Below are 19030 nucleotides of genomic sequence, written 5' to 3'. Positions count from 1 at the left end.
CCAAGGAATAAGGGCTGATGGTATTCAGGCTCATGGCCTGATTTCAGGCTTGACTGATTTGTTTGCCAGAATAAAATAGTCATTTATTGTTTCTAAATTTATAATGTATTATTTACTGGTATCCCTGTTTGAAAAGAGTTGCAAATACAGATATTATGAATTTGGGGCACACATCTCCCTTCACTTAAAATTAATTTAATTAATTGTACTTTGACCTTCATAATCATCGCAATGATCAGTTTCATTAAGTCATGAATTTATTCAACCACAGATGACTAGCTTGTCCCATGTTGCAAACATACCAGTTGCCGTGAAAAGAGGCATCCTAAAAAAACTTCATTCCATGATCACTTTGCTCCTCGCCTAAACATTTCATTTGTCCACAAGAGAGACATCCCTTTCACATTCCACACCACACAAAACCAATTTGGGTGAGATTACATATCCTCACTTAACTGTAACATGCAATTAATAATTGAAAATAGAGGGACTAATAATAAGTCATTATTATTGCCTAGAGAAACAAATATGTCAAATAGCCTAATCATGTCCAGATCATTTTTTATTCGATTGGATTTCAATCCAAATTTCAAATTCAATGTTTCAAGAAGAAACTTTGAAACTTTCAATCAGTGAAGTCATATATGATAAAATACTGTCATAATTCATTGATATTTGCCATTTTACAATTCATCAGTTAACCCTACCCCTAATTGTGCCAGTAAAATGCATGTTCCTACTGACATTTTAACAGGTTTGTTTGTATTCCTTCTCTTGGCATACCTTAATTAAAGTCATAGAGAAGTGTTTCCATCTCCAGTTGTTGGTCAAATACAATAAATTAAGAGTTTAATAAACTTCAACTTCATTTCGATATCCAAGACGAGGATCACGTGGCAAAACATTTTCAGGTTGTTGCTGCTGAAACTGAACAGATTTCATGAGATGTCAATTTGAATGTCAGTCTTCCATTGCCGTCAGGAATTTTATTGGCTGCTTAATTACAAAAGTATGTGGTTCGCATCCACATATCTACAATCATTCTTTTAAAAAAAATATATATATATTTGAGCTTTGGCTTGATTGCAATTACACAGCGAGCCGTGCAGTGAATAAACGATGCTTTGCGGCTTTTCTTCTCAACAGAATACATAAATCACAATTGGAAGTTGTGCAAACTTTCTTAAGTAGCAGGAAGACCCCTTGGGACGGGCAGCAAGTCTCTGTTGTGCTTAGATCCGTTGACCCCTCTTAATTAGACCTGGAAGCTTGTTTTTCCTCCCTTGTCGTCCGTCTTACCCCCAACCCCCCACCCCTGTTCTCCTGGGAACCTCCTAAAACCGGAGCTTTGCCCTGTAACAGGTGTGACGACCTGTGTGGATCGATTAGGCATAAGCAACTCCTCCAGTTCCAAAAGAAAAATATATACATAAATACAAATCTGACTTGGCACCATCATCACCAGCAGAGAGGGAATTGTAGGGGTGCAACTAATCGGAACCATGATGGCCGCAGCACATAAATAAGCAACAACACTGCGGTCAAAACAAATCTGGCCCATTATTTATCTCGCCTGTATGTTTTTGTTTGAAATCTCACTGACTGATTGGTGTTTGTTTAGCGTGCTCTCCAGCACATGACGCCTTCTCTTGACTGGACCGTATGTGCATGAGCAGATGTTTCCTTTTACAACATATTTGCCATGTATCGACGTGTCTGTCTGAAACATCCTTGCTGCCACTTGTCAGTGAAGGGATGACTGATTAACCAAGGTGGGTCTGATTGAGTAACCTGGCTCTCGTCAGATGAATGTCAGCTTTGTGAATCTGATCAATTTTATGATTCAGTCGTAATTGTGACCCTCAAATTCCCCACATCAGTCAATAGGGAAATAGATACTGTGATCGTTAAACATACAGGTTATTATTGTTACTTGTTTTAAGTACAAGGTATGTTGTAGCCTAGGTTACTGGAGAGATATGGGGTTGGATGCCATGTTCTGTTGAAGAGTAGTTGATCGTCAGTATATTTTTCCTAATGCTGCAGGATTCGCACCTGCAACCCTCTGTTCACAACACAAACTCCCTATAAGTATTCCTACGTATAAGTATTAGGACAGTGTGATGAAACCATAGTCATTGTTTTATTTACACCAAAATATGCTGTAAAGGCTTGTTCACATCCACAAGGATATCCGTAAAGATAACTGCAACTTAATCTTTGTAAAAATCGTTGAAACTCAAATGAATTGTGCCACAAGTCAACTTCAACAACAACTATATGCTGAATGATACTGTTGAGATCTCTTTCAGAGCAGTTTTTCTGATCTATTAAATTATATCAGCCAATCAGAGTTCTTTAGAATGTGTTGATGTCAGGTCTTCTGCTTGCCTCTGCTCGCAGCTACCATTGTAGATGTGAAGGGGCCTTAAAAGCTAGATCAGTATTCACTGGTTCTCCTCCCTTACTATTTTCAGGTTGATCAGAACCCGCACCAAGGCAAGGCAATTCAAGTTTATTTGTATAGCACATTTCATACACAGGTGCAACTCAATTTGCTTCACAAAAAGTAAATGCAAAAAGAAAGGAAACGAAACAAGAAAGAAATTAGAGTCAAAGAAAATTAAAATATTAAGATAAATTATATGGTAAAAATAAAAGTTACCAGTTACTTTCGGCACTTAAGTGCTTACCTGCAAAAACCATCTGCTTTCTTACCAGGCTCTGAACTTTTCCGCACGTGACTGCGTTTTACCCGGAGGAACGTTCACGTTGTTGAAACGGTTCATGGAGAAAAAACAGCTATTTTTCCGTTCGCATCGCAAACCAACTCTGGTTCTCGAACGCTCCGGACAGTTCGAGATTAGGTGCGGTAACAAGCACCAGCATGGTTCTCTGTTGGCCTGAATGCGCCTTGTGAGGCCTGGAAGATGGTGGTGTTAGCCAGCAGATGGTTTCTTTCTGTAACATATTTGGTAGGTATTGACGTGTATAGTTGCCACTGAAGGATGTCAACTGTGAGAAATGGCCTTTTGACGGTCCTTGGTGAGTGGCAGCGACAGGTGTGTGTGTGTGTGTGTGTGTGTTCACTGCGTTTTGGTGCTCAAGATTTTAAATGCTAGTCAGACGAGCGTCATGACTACTCACTCTGGGGCTGCTGTGGGCTTTCAACAGTGGTTTTCATTTCAAGGGGGGCATAGATTTTTTTTCCCCCATGCTTCCCCCCTTACACACACGCTCCCCATCTTTTTTTCATTCCATGGAGGGTTTTTTTTTCGTTCTCAACAGTTTCTTTTTTCCAACTCCATCCATTCTTTTAATTTCTTTAGCGAGCATTTACTCCAGTCGCATTTGGCATTGCCCTCAGCAACCACTCAGCACCTACCACACAACCACCACCATCACCACCACCACCACCATCTCCCTCCATAGTCCTTAGCTTTCATCACCAAATATTCCCCATGTTGATATGCTTGTGTCATCCGAAACCCCCACTCCACCCTCTTTGGACCTTCAACCAGCCTGTCCAGAATGCAGCGCAAGTTGAAAGAGCGATTTACATATCGAGCATGAAATCAAACAGCTGAAAGAAGGCAAGAGGAGCAAAAAGCAAGGAGACCCGAAGGAGAAAATGGGGACATAAATGAGTGGAAACAAGAAGGATGAAGAAGAGAAAGAGGATGAAGATGGAAAGAGGAAGAGAGAGGGATGAGAGAAAAAGAGGAAGAGGTCTTTTGGCAATGTCCCAGCCATAGCAGTAGTCACTAATCTATTTTCTCCAGTTTGCTTTTCTTTTTGTCGTCCTTGACTGTTAAGTGCTCCAGGGACACAGTTCTTAAGTGTCCTTTCAAGTCGCTATACTGCCAGACAGCCACCCACGCCTCCCCGGTCTTGGTTTCATGTGCACATGCAGGCCTGTTGTACGGTATGTACACTATATGAGAGATTTGGGGGTAAGGCTAGCTGGGGCGTACCATATACTCGCACTAATTTCAGTCATACATATTGTTTTCAGGCCGACCAGAACGATGCCGCGGCCCCTGCACGTGCCCGCACTAGATACATTCTGAGCTTAAGTGCTTACCTGCGAACCACCCACATTCATACGCGGCTTTGAACCTTTCTGTATGTGACCATTTTTTAACCCGGATGAACCTGCTGACGTCCACGTTGTCAACACGGTTTTCAGAGAAAAAAATATTTTTCCGGTTCGCATCACGAACCAAATTTCCAGTTCCTGAACGCTCAGACATGTGGCGTGGACACGTCGGCCGGTTCAAGATTAGATGTTTGAAAGGGCACCGGCACGGTTCTCTGTCAGCCTGAATGCGCCTACGGAGGGTCTGGGATGGTCGAATTGAGAACCCTTTAGTCCGAGGGAGGGCTGAACGGCATTGAATGATGAACTTTTATCCAATCATTGTTTGCTCATGACATGAAAAAATGATTTCTGGTGGGAGGGGTGAACTCCGTTGGTAAGAAATGTGTGCCCCCTCCCTTGTCCCTCCCCCTTTTCGCTGATTAGCTGGTTGTCTGCTAACAAGACCAAACCTCCCCCAGAATGTCCCACTCAGATGTAACGTGAAAGGGAACAAAATTTGGACTGAAGAGTGTACGTCTGGCCAGTAGTGATGCGCGGGTCACCCATTGACCTGCGGGCAGTCGCGGGCCAGGTGGGTTGGGTTGCAGTTTTTGTAAGTATCGCGGGTTCGGGTGGGTCAGGTCAAAATAGTGAAAACCCGCAACCCAGAACATTTGGAAATGTTGGTGAAATTGCAATTTTGTGTTACAGAATTTCTCAATTGCATACAGATGGCATGATGACCTGAGAGTTTCAACACTACTGGCCACAAAAAAAAAATCGCCCGCCCATCCCTATACTGGCTAAAGCGCTCTCTTCGTCTTGCGCGCTCCCTCGCTCTCTCGCGCTCACTCACTCACTCACACACACACAGGCATGCAATTGAAATTGCCTCAGGAGTTGTTGCTTCGTTCGATTTTGATGTTTTGCACATTTTTAAAATAAATGTAGAAGTCAGTTAATAATAATTGTAGTAATAAGGAACCTATCCTTCAGCTGGCGATTACAAAGCTCTCTCTCTCTTTCTCTCTCCGTCTCGCTCTCCCCCCTCACTCATGCCGTTTTCTTATTGTCTCGAACTGTGCTTTAAAATACATGTATGACGTAATCAATTATCATTATAGTGTAAGGGATGTTCGATGCTTATAGCGTTGCTATCTTCATGTTTTCCTGCCATATAGCGTCATGTGGAATGTGTCATCAACATGATGATCAAGAATGAACAGGTGCTGCTTGTGTGTGATATGGTCTAGTGTTGCTTAATTGAGTATAAGGTATCATGCTGCCTATAATCACGTTAGTATGCCCCATATTATGTATTAATATAAAAATGGCAACAATAATTTGCAGAAGGCCTATTTACAATTTCTCCTATGGCCCTGCCGTTGTCACAAAGTTAGGCTATTGCTCTCAAAGCTCTCACTTGCGCAGTTGTCGATTTGAATTAGGTTACATAAACTTGGTGTCCACACATTTGATTATACTATGCTGTAAAAGTGTTAAAACACATTTTTTCAGCTCATGTTTCGAATAGTTGTTTATGCACGCTCTCCTTAGCGTTTGTTTGCACCGCCAAACTTGTCTGTGGGCTCGAAGGCTCACTTTAAACACGAGAAAAAAACATGAGAAAACGCATGCAAATGGTTGTAGCCTACGGAAAGCCGACCGAAAGAGCAAGATTTGTTGCCTATATTTTGGTCAAGGCGTCCTGTGACACCGTTGCAGACTCTGTCATGTGTTTTAGTTGTGAGGCACTGTACAAATAGGCCAATGATGGACAACATCAAACAGGTTATCTGTTACAGACATCCATAGGCTACCTGGGTCTCCCACCCGCTCATGCAGGGCAATTCTTAATGTCATCGCTCCTAAAAGGCACGACGCAACTCCATGCAAAGTTTAAATTAGCATGACTTCGTATTCTGCTGCGTGGATTTACGCACATTTACTTTTGTCCCGGAAGAGCTTTATGCAGGTTGCTTTCAGGCGCACGGTTTGAATATGCCAGATGAAGCGCGAATACAGTCACACAGTCTCGAGGAATGTTACGAGGACGTCATTGGGTTTTGGAGGGCTCACAGTTAGGTTTTGTCCCTTCTTTAGATGTTGGCAAGAGCGCGATGTTGTCGGTGATTTGCGCTACTACCAAGCTTTAAGCGAGCGCCCACTCAGTTCGGTAGAGTGAGGGTGGCGATATGCATATCCACTGGACCTCCTAAAATGCATATAGTTCTGTCTGGTTTGGCCTGTAGTGTCACATTAAACATTGCATTAGAATAATATGTCAGGGTTAGGCTATAGCCTACTTTTGAGAATTCCATTGATTGTCTTGACTTATTTGGATTTGGAGTGGTGGTACATTAAAGAAATGCAAATAAAACCATTGATCATGACAGAGCTGCGCGGTCATACTTGCCGCCAATCCTATTGATAACTGATGCAGAAGGGAATTAAATTAAATTAAATTAAACTTCTATCTACATCCAATGAGAATGACGGGGTGTGTCCATTCTGCAGTTAGCCATCAGACAGACTCAAAGCTCAAGTTGGAGCAGCGGAGCAGAGGAGGGGGGAGGGAGGGAGGGAGAGAATCACAGGATAGCAAACATGCTATTCGCATATTTTTTATGTTTCAAGCGAGGAGTTAAGTGACGTTTGATGCAACATCTTATTTTAATTCATTATTTGGAGCAAATGCCGAGGCGCGCGGCCCGGCGCAGCCAGCCGCACAGCCCAGGCCGCACAGCCCAGCTACTGCGCATGGCATGACAAGCAGGGAGAAAGGGATAGAAGCCAGAAATGATCTGCGCTGATGATAACAATGCCTAATTGAAATGCACATTTGCTCTACTCGATATGGGGTTTACTTAAACTTGTCATTCATTTATTATCACCCTCAATATAGTCTAATCCGGACAGTCTTCAGAATTTTCCGTCATTTATCAAAAGAATCCGTCATTGACGGACATTTGTCGATTAACGCGACCTAGGTGTTAAAAGTGCAAACCCTCCTCCTTTAGGTTGGCTTAAAATTAGCCATCTGTACAGGACATGTTTTTATTTCATTTTTTATCATTTTTATTTTTTGCGGGTCATATTGGGCGGGTCGGGCGGGTTGCTTTGAAATCTCTCGCGGGGCGGGTGGAAATATCTAATGGGTTGGGTTGGGGCGGATGTTAAAATAACACCCACCCGCGCATCACTACTGGCCAGGCCAGGCTTGGGTCAGGCCATCATTACTCAGCATGTATCAATCACGATGAGGTCGTCAAAATATTGGTGGTTGAATGTGATTGGCAGGTGTGGGGTGATGGTATGTCCATTGTAACCCTTGGGCATTTAAATTATAACTGCCATCTTTTTTTAAAACTAATTGTTGGCATAAGCTGGGCAGAAAGATTTAATTCCGCAAGAGTGTGTTTTGGCATCAGTCCCTTGGCTCTGCAGAGTAAAGTAAAGGTTTTCCTAAAGCTCTTGCCCAATTGGTTTATCCACCGGGCGCTGGCTGCCTGGCATGGTACAAAATCATGGCTTGTCTCTCTCACCTTCTCTCTCTCTCTCTTGCTCTCGCTCTCTCCCTCCCTCCATGATCTTCTCTGAAGTCTTGAAAGGGCCTCTTTCATTTCTTTGATGCCCTGCAGTCAGCAGAAGAAGTCAGTAAGGCTTCCGTGTGAATGAGCCCTGAGCCCAGACGCGAGGCGAAGTGAGAATTGACCGACTCGATGAGTCATTCCACCAAGGCCTCGTGTTTAAGTGGAGGGGAAAGTGTGCCGTGCTGTACCCTCCTCTGTGTCTGTGTGAGAGAGTTCTGTTCTGTAATGGCTATACAGTAAGTTAGTTAGTGTTTAATTGGAGGGGGAAGTGTGTGAGTGTGAGTGTGCACTCGTGTCTGCGCTGGCGTCTGCGCAGGCGTGCGCGTGTTTGTGTGTATATGTGTGTGAGTGAGAGTGACAGACAGAGAGAGATAGCTGTGGTTATTAAACAGATACAATATTTTTCAGTTTTAGAGCTCAGAACCTTAAACAATCATCCACTCATCCAAATCATCAACCTTGGACCGTTTTTTTATTTTGTCGTATTGTCTGGAAGTTGGAAGACGCTTGTTTTTTTTATTTTTTGAGGGGATGGCGCCACCTACCCGAGACACATAAGGTCTAGACTAGAATGAGCCTTTCGGACTGTTTGCATACTGTAGCATGCAAACATATAGAATATATAGAATGAATCTTAACCTAAATGAGACTCAAGTGTGTGTGTGTGTGTGTTTGTGTGTGCGTGTGTGCGTTCGTGCAGGTCTTTGTGTGTTGATCTCCCTGTCTTCCAGGATTGTGTTGCCAGAGTGACGGGAAAGTTATTTGGCCTGTGGAGGTGTGTGTGAGCAGTAAGTGCGTGAATGTAACAAATTAAATCCTGTGTGCCTGCCTGCCTGCCTGCCTGCCTGCCTGCCTGCCTGCCTGCCTGCCTGCCTGCCTGCCTGCCTGCCTGCCTGCCTGCCTGCGTGCGTGCGTGCGTGTGTGCGTGCTTGTTTGTTTGCCTGGGTGATCCCTGTCAATCCACCACTGCTCCAGACACTCAAACATGGGTCTCATTTATAATACTTTGCGGAAGAAATGCGCCAAGAGATGGCGCAAACATGAATCTCAGGATGTGTGTACGCAAGAAAATATTCAGATTTATAAAGCATGGTTGCCCTTTCTTCAGGTTAGAGCAGTTGCCCTTCTAGATTCCTGTGCACGTCCCTGGTGAGTGATTAACAAAATGTAGGGTATTTCCAAATGTAATGTACCCTAAATGTAAAATTTGAAGCATAGGTCGATTACTTCCTTACAAAACATGCATGTAGCTATGGATAGGCCAGGCTAGGCCTACTATTTATTTTCCACCATTACCAACCAAACAACAACCAACCGCGTTGTTCATTTCGAACTGGATTACCGGTAACTAGTGTAAAAGTGGCTATTGTGAAACACGTTTTTTTTTTCCCCCAACCAATTTCGGGTCGTTCTTCCAGCTACCTCCCGAGGTCCCGCGTTTGCTCTTTTGTTTAGTGCGTACGCATGGGTCAAACTTTGCATGGACCTGCGCATATTTACCGCCAAGTTCTTTTTATATAAATACCAAACCTTGCGGTGAACTTGGCGTGCGCAGTCTTGTGCGTACGCAACTGTTATAAATGAGGCCCTGTGTGCGTCTGTGTTTTACATGTGTCTGTCTGTCTGTCTTTCTGTCTGTCTGTTTGTCTGTGGGTGTGTTTTTGCACATTTGTTTGTGTACATGTGAGAGAGGGAGATCATTGTGGGAGAAAGCCACCCACAGGGACTGTAATTAACTGTTTATTCACTTTACATCAGTTTGAAATGTAACACTTGCCATTTCTGTTTGTAGGAGTAGAAAAACCAAAGCAAACATCTACCTTGGCAGAGAGAAAAACTCACAAACCTTTTACATTGCATTACATTTAGCTGACGTTTTTATCCAAACCAACCAGCAGTTATTTTAAGTACAGGGTATTGGTTACAGTCCCTAGAGCAGTGTGAGAGTGGAAGGATGGGATTCGAACCTGCAACCCTCTGATCTAAATCCTCCCCTTAACCACAAAGCCACGGCTGCCCCTCCACCTCAATCTTGAACCTGGGTCATTTCACGTGAAATCAGACACTTTGGGACCCGACCGACCCGGATTTCAATCATACTTGGTGTGCCTTTTCAGTAGCAAGGTAGCACCCCAGAACTGCATTGGTTTGAACTTGACACTAATATTAAGGGAGAAACAGACTAGGAAAGGTTCACATGTGAGGGTAGGACACTATACATTCAGCCTTGAATATATCAGTCAGTGTTAGTCACAAAAAGATGCCTGTGGTGTTGTTTGAAAGCTCTTTTCTGGCTCTACATATTACACAATCACCTTGGAATACAACTACTCTCAGAATATGAATTATGATAAATTGAAAAATTAAAAATTGAATATCTAAAAAACTTACATTTCAAAATGGCCAGTTCCTTGTCCAAACGTAGCCGGCAATGTCATGAGCAGCACCTAAAATGCTGGTGTTCGGTTTGTTATTCATTTCAGAGAGAATTTGACTCACAAATATGGCATCATACAGACCACTTACTAATAATATGGTAATACCATAGTAGCATCACATGACAAAACAAAAACAAAACAAAAATGGTCAGTGTCCATGGTCCCAGGTTTCAGAAACTAAGGCAGATGTCCATTTATACACACCAAATGATGATATGTGAATGTTTGAACATTCCTTCTCTGTGTACCTGTGCCATCTTCCCTTTACCATACTTTAAAGAGATAATCAATGGCTACACTCTCATTTTGTACTCTACCAGTGCATTTGAAGCAGCAGCTGTGTCTTTTGTAGATAATGTATAAGTACGTCCCGTTGCAGTTACAGGTTCCACTACCAGAAGCACATCCTGATGATCCATGACAAGTCTATCTGGTCTGAAGGAAAAAGTGAAGGATGGAGATGGTCCATTGAAGATGCAGGAAGTTCAGTTTCACCTCTCCAGTGCTCGGCATACATTCCTCAGCACATGCTAAGCCACCAGTTGCCATCATATACAGCTACAACAAACCCTTTGATGCTTGAAAATGTAACACATTCCTTTACTGAGCTCACTCTTTCAACTCTGCCTTCTCTGAATGCTGAAAATGGCCTAACTTCCACTGTGTCCATTGACAATGGGCAGAAGCTGTGTAGTTTTTTAGTACCTGGAATAGTTCTTGCAGATTCAAACCTTTTCAACAGGTTCTCAGCTTCATGATGGTACATCTCTGTTGTGGCAAACTGGCAATGGATGTTCTTGACATTATCCTTGACAAATTCAAACAGTCGGTATGGCGTTACAATTTAATTGTCAATAGGACGTTGCAGACTTGCTCGTGCAGCAAGCCATTTAACTGTCCCTCCAACACCATCACATGGACCTTTGCCATGTGATGTGGCAAAAAAGTGCCACTCTGCAGGTATGTGAAAATCTGCCTCGTGGTGGCACAAATTTGTTGTGTTTTTAAGGTTCTTATATTGTGCAGCACAGCCATCAGAAAAAATATAGGATCTTCTTTGGACGTTCTGTCATTGATGGAGTGTCACTGAGGAACTGAATTAGGAGCTTCTGAAACAGATGTACAGCAATTGTATCATGAATGTTGCAGTCTGAAATAACAACAAAACAGATTTTTTTTTTCCCAGTTTCAACTGATCTTGGTAGTAGCATACAAATGGATGGATTGTGGCCTGCACTGGTTGTTCCAGTGAAATGATTGAATAGCATCTTGAATTACAAAACTATAGTTTTAAAAACGTTCCTGGTTCAAGGGAGTCAGTCAAGGATAATGTCAAGAACATCCATTGCCAGTTTGCCACAACAGAGATGTGCCATCATGAAGCTGAGAACCTGTTGAAAAGGTTTGAATCTGCAAGAACTATTCCAGGTACTCAAAAACTACACAGCTTCTGCCCATTGTCAATGGACACAGTGGAAGTTAGGCCATTTTCAGCATTCAGAGAAGGAAGCAGAGTTGAAAGAGTGAGCTCAGTAAAGGAATGTGTTACATTTTCAAGCATCAAAGGGTATGTTGTAGCTGTATATGATGGCAACTGGTGGCTAGCATGTGCTGAGGAATGTATGCCGAGCACTGGAGAGGTGAAACTGAACTTCCTGCATCCTCATGGGCCATCTCCATCCTTCACTTTTTCCTTCAGACCAGATAGACTTGTCATGGATCATCAGGATGTACTTCTGGTAGTGGAACCTGTAACTGCAACGGGACGTACTTATACATTATCTACAAAAGACACAGCTGCTGCTTCAAATGCACTAGTAGAGTACAAAATGAGAGTGTAGCCATTGATTATCTCTTTAAAGTACGGTAAAGGGAAGATGGCACAGGTACACAGAGAAGGAATGTTCAAACATTCACATATCATCATTTGGTGTGTATAAATGGACATCTGCCTTAGTTTCTGAAACCTGGGACCATGGACACTGACCATTTTTGTTTTGTTTTTAGTTCTTGTCATGTGATGCTACTATGGTATTACCATATTATTAGTAAGTGGTTTGTATGATGCCATATTTGTGAGTCAAATTCTCTCTGAAATGAATAACAAACCGAACACCAGCATTTTAGGTGCTGCTCATGACATTGCCGGCTACGTTTGGACAAGGAACTGGCCATTTTAAAATATAAGTTTTTTAGATATTCAATTTTTAATTTTTCAATTTATCATAATTCATATTCTGAGAGTAGTTGTATTCCAAGGTGATTGTGTAATATGTAGGGTCAGAAAAAAGCTTTCAAACAACACCACAGGCATCTTTTTGTGACTAACACTGACTGATATATTCAAGGCTGAATGTATAGTGTCCTACCCTCACATGTGAACCTTTCCTAGTCTGTTTCTCCCTTAATATTAGTGTCAGATTCAAACCAATGCAGTTCTGGGGTGCTACCTTGCTACTGAAAAGGCACACCAAGTATGATGGAAATCCGGGTCGCTCGGGGCCCAAAGTGTCTGATTTCACGTGAAATTACCCATCTTTAACCTCCAAGGCAGGGTTGTGATACATCTCCACTAAATCATTCATTCATTCATTCATTCATTCATTCATTCATTCATTCATTCATTCATTCATTCATTCATTCATTCATTCATTTATTCACTCTCAACACTTCCTCATTGCTATAGTGTTTTGATGCATAGTACTGTCCAACACTTCCTTAATGATGGGTGTGTTATTAACAGTAAGTCAGACTAGAACCCCAAGACCAAATCCTATCACTCTTTTATTCAATAACATATTAATGGACCGTGAACCGTGGATGTGAAAGCAGAGTGTTTAACTAGAAGCCTTAGCCAAAGCCTAGGCCCCTGCATAGGTCAAACATTAGCCAGGGTATGTCTAATTCCATCTTTTACGCCTTTTCCATAAGCCTTTATCTCATTGATGCACACATAATGTCCTCAATTGGTGCACACATAATGCTTCCTCACTGATGCACGCATAATGCTTCCTCATTGATGCGCGTATAATTGAAAGCCGTGTCCACTTGAGCGTCCTGAAAGCCTGACAGACGAACTGACTTGAGTCTGACTCTGAGTCTGAGGATTGACTGGGGATGAAATGTGTGTTGACTGGTTCGGCCTCGTCCGGAGCTGATTGCAGTAATGGGGAGCAGAGGGACCATGCTGGGCCATGGGGAAGAGGAGGAGGAGGAGGAAGAGGAGGTAGCAACAGCCAGGGTCAGCGTGGACAGCCAAGTTGGAGGCAGGCAAGAGAGGGATGGAGAGACGCAAGACGAAGAAATCGCTTTTCTGTTTTTCCCTTTTTTTGAGCAGAAGAATGAACGTGAAGCACGTGAATTCCTACGGCCAAACGGATGTCTAGCAACAAGGGGCCTCGTGGTGGTGGTGGCCGCTAAATTGGAAACATTCTCCAAAAAGATGAAAAAAAACGAGATGTCACAGTGCATGATGTTTTTTATTTTGGCTTTGTTCAATTTTCTTTGACAGCTTTTTAAATAGTCCTCTTGTGAGTCTTGATATCACATTTTTCCACAAAATTAATGAATTGCTTTCTTTTGGTGTCAAGACGGCATCGAGTCTGTGTTTTTTTTTAAGCCTCACTCTCTTGGCAACATGCCTAGCATTTTACTTCACGTAACAACCATCCATAGAGGATTTCCTGTGGATAGTTTTTTTTTATTAGTCACGTGCAAAACATAATCATATCGTAATTATTTGCTGTTTTTGAAAACAAAAAAAAACAGGGCAAGCTGCACTGTGGTGAAGCGAGATTTATTTTCTTGTCAAATGCTAATGATGTTCCTTTCCCCCCTGCTCTCTAATACAGACCACATGCTTCCTGTGGTAAATGGTTACATACGCGTACATATCTTAGAGAGAGAGAGAGAGAGAGAGAGAGAGAGACATGGGGTTGGCTGGGCTGTTTGGGGAGGGTGAGGGAGAACCTAGAGGCCTCAATATTATAAAAAAAAGTGATGTTGATACACAATGTCAGAGGATTATGGATTCTTACCTTACATCACTCTCTAATCCCCCCGGCGCTGTTTGAAAGGAAACGTTGACGCTGTGTGGATGTGGTCAGCGTTGAGTTAAACTATAGCCTGGGCCGTAGCCCCCTTTTCTTTTCTGCCGGCCCGGAACGTTGTTTTTAAGGATTAGGCAATGTTAGCGAGTGACTAATTTTCTTGAGCCGCGTTTGTTTAAAAAGGTGTTCCCTATGTGGGTTTTTGTTAGGCAAAGCAGAGGAATCAGTAACTAAAACAAATGGAGCGAAACCTGAAAAATCATTGCCGACGCGTTTTGCCAAAGCAAATCTGTATTTTTCAAGCTCCTTTACATTTATGTTTTCCGACATGGACCCCCATGTTTTTTCTGGCCTATACATCTCTTTTTTCTTTCTTTTTCTTCTTCCCTTTTCACCTTCCCCCTTGTGTTAATGTAGGCCAGCTCTAACGAATGGAAGTGGGCACTTCTCTCGCTCCGTGAAGCCTTTCCGCCACTCCACTCGTCTTGTCATCACCCTCACACACCTCCGTTAATTGCCGATGCGAACCACATGTTTCCCATGGCGGTCCCAAACCAACTTCTGTTTCACTCGGGCCCCCATAGCCCCCTCTGCCCGCCTGCCCTCCCTCCTGCCCGCCTGCCAGCTATTGAAGGGCCAGCAGCAGCAGCCACATTGTTGTTGGAGGAACACGGCCATTGCTGAAGTCTGCCAATGCCCATAACACTATTCACCACCACCCCCCAACTCCCCCAAAACTTCTCTCCACTCCACTCTCACCTCTTTCCATAGGCCACTGCTTGAATACCCTGCCGACTGCCCAACACCAAAACATCACCCCCACCCCCAGCCACCCTCAACCATTTCTATTGCTCTCCGGTAGATTGTTAGATTCTCTGCCCTCCAAACACCTACCCCCCTACAAACTCACACACACACACACACACACACACACACACACACACACACACACACACACACACACACACACACACACACACACACACAAATACACACACACTTTCGCCGGCCCCGTTTTTTGAAAGGGGGCTTTGAGCACCCCTACTGGGCTCTGTAATCTTCACATCGACCCCGGACGACCTTATTAACAGCCATTGAGCTGCTCCGCTCCTGTGCTCTCTCTGGTGACCTCCGCTCAGGGGGCTAGGGGGGGCTGACTGTGTGTGTGTGTGTGTGTGTGTGAGAGAGAGAGAGAGAGAGGGAGAGACAGAGAGTGAGAGAGAGATAGACAGCGTGCGTGTGTGTGTGTGACATAGAGAGCGAGACAGAGTGTATGCATGTGTGTGTGTGTTTGACGGCACACAGGAATGGGGGGCTGAAGAGGTGTGTACATGTGGATGGAGGGGGGGGGGCATGGGTCAAGGTGAGTGGGGCAGGGTGCAGTCATTAGAGCTGGGGACGTCCTGAGAGGTGGCTTTTGAAAGCCCCAGGAAGCTTGTCACAGACGCCCCCTCCTTCCTCTCCCCTTTCTCCCCCAATTAAGGTGACGCCCGGTGCAGCCCCAGCCTGGCTCGGTAGACACACGTACACACACACACACACACACACACGTACACACACACACACACACACACACACGTACACACACACACACACACACACACACACACACACACACACACACACACACACACACACACACACACACACACACACACACACACACACACACACACACACACACACACACAAAATACAGGGGCCAGTATTCATCAAGACAAGCATTTCAAGCGCATGCCCCTTTTTCTACACGACAGTTAGAGTGTGAGTGTGTGTGTGAGAGTGGCCATCAGAGACAGAGAGAACATAGAGACTGTGTGTTTTTGCGAGATGGAAGACGGAGTGAGGGAGAGACCATAGTATGTGTGTGCACGTGTACGTATGTATTTGAATGTGTTTGTCTTTGAATGCTTGCTCGTTCACTCACAGACAGTAGTGAACGTGTGAATGCTTGTGTGTGTTTTTTTTTCACCTTTCACTAAGTTTGTTTGCTCTCCTGTCAAGCTTGGACAAAATGGTACGCCTGTGGACGTACACACACACACACACACACACACACACACACACACACACACACACACACACACACACACACACACACACACACACACACACACACACACACACACACACACACACACACACACACGTCACGTGTGGTGTTTACTGCTCGATTCTTCTTTTTGTGGCTTTTTTCCATGTCAGTTGCATGAAAGAGAGGCGGAGGGGAGGGAGCAGCCGCATGCTGGAGTTTTGGAGGAGTTGGGGGAAACGGACAGCTTGGGTTCACCAACGCTGCACTTGTGGGAGTCGTAAACATGTCACGCTGCCTAGCAGGGATGCGGACAGGGGGGAGGGAAAAGGGGTCTGTTGTCGCTGATCCAGGGAGAGGTTACAGTGTAACTATTGAGTACGGGGACCTTTCTCATGATTTTGTCCAGGGCCCGGTCAAAAATGTCAACGGCCCTGCAGCCCTAATACCTATTGCCTAGTGTTGACTACAGATGCCAGGCTAGTTTATAATACGAAGCGGCTCCTCCTCACCCTGACTGTCCCTATCCTGCCTGTCTGGGGATGGGGCCAGTGATGGCTTTCGCAGAGACCAGATCTGCTCCTCGCACAGACCAGACCAAAAGCACACACACACACACACACGCGCATGCACCTGCACATTTACACACACATGCACGCTCACAAATGTATCTGCTGAGTGCTGACCCACCTACACGGGCACACATACTGTAAGTTACTTGTATCTTTTGTCTTTTGTCGAAATTTATATATCTTTCTCTCTCTGTCTCTCTTGTCTCTCTCTCCCTCTCTCTTTTCTCTCTTTCAGCTGATTTGCTGAAGCTATTGTCCAATCAGAACGTATGCACAGCATCACCCATCTGAACAGACAGATTACTCTGGTAAGTGCCTAATTTCCATTTATGTGGGTATCACATGCTGCTGAGATGCAGCGTTGTGCACCAGAGTAGGCGACTGGAGTGTCTTTACTCAGGCATACTTCAGTCTGACGGGTGAGGTGTGGGCCTTTTTTCAGCGTGTCTGTCAAACACACTCTGCTCTTTTTTTTCTGCCCTTCCTTTCCAATTCCAAAAGCTCCAGTCTCCCTTCCACTTCCTTCCATTCTCTCTCTCTCTCTCTCTCTCTCTCTCTCTCTCTCTCTCTCTCTCTCTCTCTCTGTCTGTCTCTCTCTCTCTCTCTCTCTCTCTCTCTCTCTCTCTCACACACACACACACACACACACACACTCTCTCTCTTTCTCTCTTTCTCTCTCCCTCCCTCTTTGTTTTTCTCTTTCGATATCTTTCTCTATTTGTCGCTTTCGCTCTCTCTCTCATTCTCCCTCCCTCTCCGCCTCTGTGTTCCAGACGTTTGCTGCCACTAGTTCAAATACACATAATGCCACTTGAGATGAGACTGGATCCTTGCAAGTCACTCTGGACAGTTTCTTGGTAAATTTGAAGTGTCTGCTGTAAGCGGACTTTATCAGGGGACTAGGCAGACAGGGGTGTGTGTGTGTGTGTGGGGGTGGTGGCTGATAGTGGCTGGTCGCTGCAGAACGAAGGGAACAAAGTCGTCATGCTTGTGGCGGGGCTCTGGGTAAACATAGCTGGGATTCCTGGCAGCTGTGGCGGAGAGGAGAGGAAAGACGAGACTAAGAAGAAAGGAAAGGAGGGAAGGAGAGAGATGAGAGGAGAGACAAGGCTAAGAGGAGAGGAGAGACGAGGCTGAGAGGAGAGGATGGCAAGGGATGGCCCATCCATGACCTAGGCCGAATCCCATTTCCAACCCCTACCCCTATGCCTTCCCCTTGACCTTCGTCCCTTCAAACGGAGCAATAAGGGGTAGGACTTGAAACGCAACCCCTATGAATTGAGACATCCCTTCCACAATCACGGAATGACACCCATAGCATATTGCTTGTAAATACTCGCGCAACAATAAAAAAAATGACAATGGTGTTGCATGACCCTCGCAATTCCTTCATGACTTCCATGCCTAGGCTGACATTTAAGGATAAATATGCTGTGAAATTGCTTACGTTGTTATAAAACGTGATGCTGAGCCCTAACTTTTGACACATACCTCGCCTCCATAGGTCCCCTACATTCCGAAGTTCGGGCGCTAGTCAGAATTCCAAGAGCTAGTTGAAATTTAGCTTCTGCTGTGATGGACTGGCACCTCTTTACGAGGCTCAAAGTTGCTCAATACTTCATTCCGCAGAGTCGCAGGGTTGTTGACATGTAAAACGAGGCATAGAGAACTTTGCTAGTGCACAGTTAGTTTAGAAACAGTGCTGTTTGTAGAGGCTGCGTCACAGCCCGGCTACAGCCTGCACTACAGAAGGTCTACAGTTACAGAGTTTAGAGTGTGACAAGAAGTGAGTGGGTTTGAGATGTGGGAGGATCTGGAAAGGACCTCGGGCCGGATTCAAACCCATGTCCCTGGCGAAACCCATAGCCATTGGAGCCACGGCAGAGGCCAACCTATCTGTGTTGTGTAGTGGGATGCATTGACTCAAATGGCGAACCACTAACGGTGGAAACACACTGAGATATTCGCGTTCACTTAACGTGTCTGTATTCTATTCGCGGGCATCAGCCATTCATTTTCAATGGAGCCCGCTCATTGAACCCGGACGTCCGTGCAGGAGAATAGGCTCGAGTTCTATTTTCAAGGAGCATTTCGGACATGTCCGGTCTGTGTGCAAGGCATGATCTGTTTGCATGTATTCTAACCGTTTCGGACTGACACCGGACACTTTAAGTGGACGTCTCATGCTTGTGGTGTGACTCCTCAATGTGAGTTACCGTTTATATTTAAGAAATAAATTCTCCGTCTATTTTCTGGTTGGAGACG

At 44.4% G+C, this 19030-nt stretch overlaps 1 protein-coding gene across 3 annotated transcripts in view; it reads left to right on the top strand.

Annotated features, from left to right (window-relative positions):
- disp1 (dispatched homolog 1 (Drosophila)) overlaps positions 1 to 19030 on the top strand; it is a 132105-nt gene that overhangs the window by 29458 nt on the left and 83617 nt on the right. For 2 of the 3 annotated variants that reach the window (XM_063222697.1, XM_063222695.1), the window contains exon 3: positions 17001 to 17073. The exons of the other annotated variant lie outside the window; for it this stretch is intronic. The gene's annotated coding sequence lies outside the window, so the exon portion shown is untranslated. The remainder of the gene's footprint in view (positions 1 to 17000; positions 17074 to 19030) is intronic. 3 annotated transcript variants of the gene reach the window in all.

This window comes from Engraulis encrasicolus, chromosome 18 (genome assembly GCF_034702125.1).
Source record: "Engraulis encrasicolus isolate BLACKSEA-1 chromosome 18, IST_EnEncr_1.0, whole genome shotgun sequence".
NCBI classification, from domain to species: domain Eukaryota; kingdom Metazoa; phylum Chordata; class Actinopteri; order Clupeiformes; family Engraulidae; genus Engraulis; species Engraulis encrasicolus.
This window is presented reverse-complemented; position numbering and strand designations above follow the sequence as displayed.